Here is an 8,480-nt window from a genome sequence, read left to right on the forward strand (position 1 = left end):
CTCGATTTTGAGAAGGGAAACAGTGAAGCCCTTCATGAAGTGACTACCACTGATGTGACTGTTACCAATGATAGGACAATTCCCGATGGAATTTAACAAACGACCAGAGACGTAGCAATATATTAACTGTAACACATCTACTATATATATATATATATAAAAGCCAGTTGTCTTCTCGTAACATTCCGTTCGTCTTTGTCGCTTAGCAACAAAACCATGACTTGATATCATTGTCTTATATATTTCGAAAGTTCACGAGGGCTGGCTTGAATTTAACTTTTTTAGATAGTTTTTTACGTTTCATCTTATGCATATACTTAACTTGAAGTAGACATTTAGAAGTTCTTGGTGAGTCTTAAAAAATCTAAGTTAAGGTTAGTAACCATAAGTCGTAACCATTAGGTTGTCGTGAAGTTTTCAGTTTTATTGTTACTTTTTTGATAACGTCTTTTTTTTTCTTTCTTTCTCCCAAAGCCATTAGTCTTAACTAATGATGTTACTTTGTGATAGAATCTAATATATATGAAAACCAGTTGTCTTTTGGTAACGCTCCATTCGTCTGTGTCGCTTAGTAACAAAACTATGACCTGATACTGTTGTCTTTTGTATGTATATGATACTTCGAACGTTCACGAGGGCTGACTTGAATTCATCTTTTTTTCAGATCGTTTTACGTTTCAGTTTATGCATATACTTAGCTTGAAGTAGACATTTCGAAGTTCTTGGCGAGTCTTAAAAACATCTAAGTTAGAGTTTAGTTACTATAATTTGTATGTTTTATGAGGTTTTCAGTTTTATCATTACTTTTTTGGATGAAGCATTTTTTCTTCTTTCTCCAAACGTATTACTATTAGTATTAATTAATGATGGTATTTGAAATTAATTTTTAGGTTTAAGCTTTGTGATAATTTTTTATAATAAACCTTATTCCTATTGGTTTTGGGTGTTTCATTTTCTTTCGGTGTTTAAACCTTAATTTTATATTTTAGGTTATATGACGTAATTAGAAAAATACGTTCTAGTACATGAATTCTATTTCCAAATAAAGTTATTAAAATGATATTATTGTAAAACTCTTTATACAGTTCTTTATTTTTTGAATAATCAAAATGTTTGGTCTAAAAAATATTATTTCTGTTTAGTGAAAAATTTCATATTTTGTTATAACAGGTGAAAAGTTACAAAATAAATAGAAAATATTGTATTATGCAGCAATAAGTAAAATACTGAAAACGTTTTTAATATATGTTAGAACGCTTTTTAACATTAGAAATGACATGTAAACATTCTTGATATAGTCATAATGTAGAGAATAAACAGCCACGTAAAAAAATTAACTTAAGTACGAGTTCAATATGATTTCCATAAAAATTACGAACTTTGACATGACACCACTCTATTTTTCTCTGATTAAAATCTAATATACATACCAGCCACTTGTCATTTTGCGTGTAACGCTCATATTATGTGAGTCATTTAAGTTGCATCATTCTTATCGATTTTTGAGAGTGTACTTGAAATTTTTTTTATTTTCTCAAATAATGATTGTTTTCTTTTGTGATGAAGGAAGGGCAGGAGTCTTCGGAGATGTTTTATGAAACTCCAATCCGTTTTTTTTAGTCTGTTTGTTTTTGACGAGTTGGATATATAATGACCACATTCATATGATAAAATGACTTACCTACTGCAAAAACTGAAGAATATTTTCCAGTTAAGATCGTTAACTTTCAAATAGTTCGTTTTTCTTATATTCTTTGTTATCAAAGATGTTTGTTTGTTTTATATAAAAAATGTAAACTTGCTATGTCCAGTCCATCCGTGTTTCATGGTGCTCGTTTTTCAACGATCTCTCCCTTTTGATGTTATAAACTTGTTAGGTCCTGTCTATCAGTGATTTCATGGTGCTACTTAATAAATTATCTCTCCCTTTTGTTGTTGTAGTCTTGTCTACCAGTGATTTCATGGTGCTGGTTTTTGATTTATCTGTTCCCTTTGTTCTTGTAAACTTGTTAGATCCTGTCTACCAGTGATATCAGGGTACTGATTTTTGAATGATCACTCCATTTTGTTGTTGTAGTCTTGTCTGGTCCTGTCTATCAGTGATTTTATGGTGCTAATTTTTGAATGATCTCTCCCTTTTGTTGTTGTAAAATTGTTAGGTCCTGTCTACCAGTAATTTCACGGTGCTGATTTTTGAATGATCTCTCCCTTTTGTTCTTTTAAACGTGTTAGGTCTTGTCTACCAGTGTTTTCAGGGTGCTGATTTTTGAATGACCTCTCCTTTTTGTTGTTGTAAACGTATTAGGTCTTGTTTACCAGTGATTTCAGGGTACTGATTTTTGAATGATCACTCCATTTTGTTCTTGAGTCCTGTCTACCAGTGATTTCATGGTGCTGGTTTTTAATTATCTCTTCCTTTTGTTGTAAAATTGTTAGGTCCTGTCTAACAGTGATTTCATGGTGCTAGTTATTGAATTATCTCTCCCTTTTAATGTTCTGGAATCTTAAACACATCAGCAATCAGTTGCACTTTCTCATATCAATATTTTGTTTTCTGGTTGAAGTTCACAGTTACTACCACGTATCGCTACTGAGTAATTTTAAAAATTTTGAAGGCAATACAAATTTTATCAGTATTGTTACATACACGAAAAACTGCTATATATATATATCTTCAGTTTCTCTCTTTATTACTAGTTTCTTGTTTTACTTCTTTATTTCGAATGAACCCTCTATCTGATTTATATTACATTCGTTTTTCTTATGATCGTACTTAGAAAACACTCCATATTAAGTGCTTAGTTCTACTCCGTTTCCAAGCATTTTGGGCCAATGAAATTTTTAATTATTTTTATTTCAAAAATACTTCTGTAATTCTCATCCTTTCTAATTACTTAGTTTGCATACATATCTTCCCTTCAGCCCTCGTTTCTATTTTACTTCCACTGGAAATTCTCAATCCTGCCACATCATAATAAGGACAATTCCGTGTTGTAAAGGTACGTTAATACAGCAAGCCACCCCATGCAGACGTCATTGAAGTTCACAAATATACTTTTTCATTGCTTTTTCGGCTGTGATAAAGAAATAACTTCCCATCGAAAATACTTCTGTTGGCTAATTTCTTTGCTTTCGTTTAACTTATTTTGTCACTTAAAACGTGAGCACCATATTTTAGCCTTTGTAGTTGAATAACAATATATGGTTTAAAAATTCAGTTTTGAGAAACTGAATACAATAACTTGTCCATTTGTATAGCCGTTTATCTGCGTTTTTTGTGTACATGAACCAACTATAAAAGAAAACAGTACCAACAGATATTTTAATAATGTTAGAATACACTTGAAGGTAACTTTTCACTACATGATTTAAGTTATGTCGGTGGCGCCATCTATAAGTGGTTGTATTAATCAACTAATTTTAATTAAGCATGTAGCCTAACTTTAACGTGACGTTAATTTAGAACACACGTCAGTGAATAACGCTTTAACAGTGACGGTCAAATACCATCATTCGGTCAGATAATAATAACCCATAAGCTAGTGGTGGGTGTTGCTGACTAACTGCCATCCCCCCCCCCCAGTCAGAATTATGGACGGCTATACACATGTAGCCCTTGTGTAGATCTGCGCGAAAATTTTGAAACAAACAGGAATGAGGTACTTAATAAACGCTGTTCAAGTATTCACATCAGATGGGGAAAGAGGGGAGAATTAGAGAGCGTATTTCGCCCTTACAGAAAAGATGTCCAGCCAAAGTGCTTATGTGCTGCCTATTTAGTGAAGACCTGTGAACTTTTAACAGTGGTTTATGGAAGCATGCAATAATAACACATCCATCATATGTTTTCCCAGGTCGACTTCTGTTTTTAAAATGGTTTCATTTTACTTGCTCTTAAGTTCTTTGTTTTCAAGTGAACATTAGTGCTTTAAGAATCTCTGTTTACTTGGTTTTCAAAGCCTTTTCTCTGTTGATCTGAAACAACCAATATTACCAAGAGATATTGTAAATGTTAAAACACATTTGGAAATTCTAAACGTTCTGTAATTTTAACAAGTTAAACCTGGCGAAGGGCATATGCCCAAGACGTAGCTAGTAAACTATTTTTTTATTATAGACGTGTATCTTAACTTTGTACAATGTCTCTTGCAATAATTTTTCCACATCTTGTAGTATTTTTCTACAATATTCAAACTCCTTGTCAAATCTAATATTTAGCTGTAAAAAAATTAATAACTCTAACTCATGAATGCACCATTGAAGAAAGATTCCTGTACAAGTTCCATTTAAAAGACAGGTAAATTTGAGTTTACTTTAATCTATAAACAGAGTTTAGTTAACGTTAAACGTAACGAACCTGTATAGTATAATTAAACTAACCGCCTTTCACTGTTTTTTGTGTACATGGACTAACTTTTAAAGAAATAGTACAAAAAAATATATTTTAAGAATAATAAAATACGTTCGATTTAAACCAATAAAAGTAGCAACAAGTTTTTCTTTAAGATTAAGCTATATCATTGAAACAGCTTACGACAGCAATATTTTGGAGTCCTGTCGAAATACGTTTGTCAGTACCCTGTCTAGGTAGCGTGATGCTGTCCATAATATCGAACAACCTACTAAAGGAAGACAACCTACCGTTACTTAGTTATTTATTAATCTATTTAAAGGAAGGCAACCTACCGTTACTTTTTACACGTTATTTATTTAGCTATATTTATTAATTTATCAAGTTTCATGTTTTCTATTTTTAAGATTAAAATAAAAATATCTTCTAATATAATATGACAGTTGACAAGTCTTGAAACAAGACTAGTAGTAAACCTATTGACTATTTATCAGTATTCAGGATTGACAGAACTGCATAATTCGACAAAAATAAATAGAAGTACGTAATGAAAGTACGTAAATAATACGCACAATGTATAATCTTTTACAAATGAAATAACTTCCATTACAGTACCGTCATAAAAATGTTATTTTACTGGCTATAATAAAACAACAAACCAGAGCTAGCTAGACAATTGTGACATTAAATTTAATATTTACAGTTACGTTGTCATTAATTTCTATCGTGAACTTGAGCTTTTGAATATCGTGATTAGCACACAACACTTTGAAATGTACAGAAATCGTGACATCACGATCCCGGGTTTTTGAATAACGAGTTTAATCAACACGACATTTTGAAATACGGGTTAAAAATTGAAATTATCACAAGGTCAAGACTAAAGCTTTTGACTAGCGAAGTTAATCAACACATAACGCGACACTTTTACACGGCCGTGAACTGGTTATTTGAAATACATGGCTAAATTCTACAACACTTTGCAACGCTACAAAACGTGACATTTGTAATGTTCACGATCCTGGTCTCTTGAAAAGAAGTTTGACCACGAATGACACTGTAAGACGTATATAAAACTTAACACTCTTACACGGTAATAAATCTGGATTTTTGAATTGCAGGAGTGACGACAACTGGAAATGTAATACTTTTATTACATGCTCTCGAACCTGGTTTTGTAGAAGTTGACTCTAAAGAATTAGGATCAAAGGTTGCCAAAATTATTACACAGCATCGCGCGTTCATTAAAGACTTTCTTGTTTGATAGTATTTGAAACGATTATTTTCACTACAAAATGTAACAAGTGTAACCAGATCATTCCTAGTAGAGTTAGATCTCTTCATTATAGAGCCTAGTGGTTAGGGCGCTCGACTCACAATCTGCAGGTTCGATCCCCGTCACTGAACATACTCGTCCTTTCAGCAGTGGAGGTGTTATAATGTGATAGTCAATTCTAATCGTCATTGGTAAATAGTAGCCCAAGAGTTGGCGGTGGATAGCGTAGACTAGTTGCCTTCCATCTAGTATATCACTGCTAAATTTGGAACGGTTGTCACAGATAACCCTCGTATAGCTTTGCGCAAAATTCAAAACAAACAAACTCTTTAGTATAAAATATATCTAAGTAATTTGAGCTCCCAAATTAGATAATGTTAAAATAAATCGGATAGGTCGACTTTGCGCTGTCGGTAATAGCTTACTCCTGACGTAGTCCATAACAAATTCTACAAGTAGCAACAAGCTTTTCTTCACGATTAAGCTATATCACTGAAACAGTCCACACCTGCCAGTATTCAAAGTGGCCTCTACTGTAATAAATGGATATATGACAACAAAATGATTAATCCTATTGGACGGTACCCTACGACTCACCATCTGTATTTCCATAATTGATTTTACTATCAATTATAGAACCAATAGTACAAGCTTCCAAACTGGTATTCTAACAAACAAATATACAAACCTATTACTTCTTAGCTGTTTTAACAATAAAGCTTTACTTTTTTTATGAAAGTTACTTTATAATATAGTATATACAGTAGTTAAATAAGGCTGGAGGTTTAGTTGATATTTACTTTTACCTTTCATACAAAATGAAAACATTTCTCAATAAAGATTTTATTTAATACCAGCCTTGCAATGAAAATGTAATACAGAATACACAATTCATAAACGGTTAACATGACCTTAAACTAAGATATAATACAGAATACACAATTCATAAACGGTTACTCTGACCTTCAACTAAATAAAATACAGAATACACAATTCATAAACGGTTAATCAGACTTTCAACTAAATAAAATACAGAATACACAATTCATAAACGGTTAACCTGACCTCAAACTAAGATATAATACAGAATACACAATTCATAAACGGTTAATCTGACTTTCAACTAAAATATAATACAGAATACACAATTCATAAGCGGTTAATCTAACCTTCAACTAAAATATAATCCAGAATACACAATTCATAAACGGTTAATCTGACCTTCAACTAAAATATAATACAGAATACACAACTCATAACTGGTTAATCTGACCTTCAACTAAAATAAAATACAGAATATACATTTCATAACCGGTTAATCTGACATTTCAACTAAAATATAATACGAAATACATAACTCATCAACTAATCCGAAACAGAAACCTAAAAGCACAACCTACAACACGCAAAAAAACATCCTCCAAATACATCAAGTTCCGCTACTTGTTTCATGGCTTAATGTCTTCGTTATGAAACTTACATACCATTTTTAACACTAAGTATTAAGAACATTTTTTATTTTATTTTAAATCCCTAACAATGAAAGCGTGAAACATGTAATTTAAATTCTAGTTTTAAATCGCTAAAACTAATTACCAATTCTTTCTTTAAAATCATTATCTCGCAGGATGAGCGTCCGAGTTTCATTCAGTGATTTATGTGCCTAATGATAAATATTTCACACGTGGCAATTGTTAAACGACAAAAACACTAATAACAATCATTATCCACATCTTGCCGTTGTCGTTAAAAACTGTAATAAGCAATATCAACTGACACCGGCATACAGACGGGTCGATGTTTCTAATGTAATTTAAAAGTAAGGAAAATCTAGCGTCAATCATGTGTATAATATTGGATAGATTACATTTGTTAACCGTTAGCTGTTTTATCAATTCACTTATGATTGGCTAAAATGATATCAATTAAAATATTCAAAGGATTTTGAAGCATAAAGACATTATTAAAAACGTTAAATACTTCTAAAGATCATCAATTTTTAAGAAAATTAAATGCTTGGGAACTTGATATACCTTTAAAACGAAACGAATGATAATTACCCAGAACGACTGACGTTATTCGAAAGCAATGTTTTATAAATATATTTATATATAAATTTGATAATAGGTACGTTAAAACATTATCTAAATGAATTATAACCTCATATATAATCAAGGAATTATTCTATTTATTGCTAGTCCGAGCACAAAGCTGTACCACTCTGCCCACCACGGGTATTGAAGCCCGAAATTTAGCGTCATAGGTTTGTAGACTTCCAATGGGTGAGAGGGTGGACGAGTAAACGACTTCCAGAAAGTTTTAAATATTGGAAAGCCTTGAGAAGTACACACCTAATCTGTGACCTAAAACTTCTGCTCGAAATAAATCCAACAGATGGCAGTCACTATATTATTTAACATGAAAATATTAACGCATTAATTTGAAATCTATCATTTAATTGACCAAACAGCCCTACCTGAAGAAAAAACCCAAATAAATCTTGTTTTAACGTGTAGAGAAACCTAAGTCTGAATAAAAATGCTATAATTTTAAGTACTACAATATTGTAATACACTACATTCATAATGGGAGTCTGTGTTCAATATCTGGGTCAACTAAAAGTATACAAAACAAGGCCAGAGGTCATTAAAATGTGAAAACTTTGGAAGTTAGAGATTTGTGAAAATTAATAGTACGTTCACGTGGAAACAATTCTGTCATACATATAATACGTTTTTCTTTAACATATGTCATGCAAAATAATTTGGTCATAAAATAATATATTTACAATATACCTACTCACTTAATATTCCATATCAAAAAAACCACTTGTAGAAGTCTGATAAAAAAGTA

Source organism: Limulus polyphemus, unplaced genomic scaffold (assembly GCF_000517525.1).
Source record: "Limulus polyphemus unplaced genomic scaffold, Limulus_polyphemus-2.1.2 Scaffold3848, whole genome shotgun sequence".
NCBI lineage: Eukaryota > Metazoa > Arthropoda > Merostomata > Xiphosura > Limulidae > Limulus > Limulus polyphemus.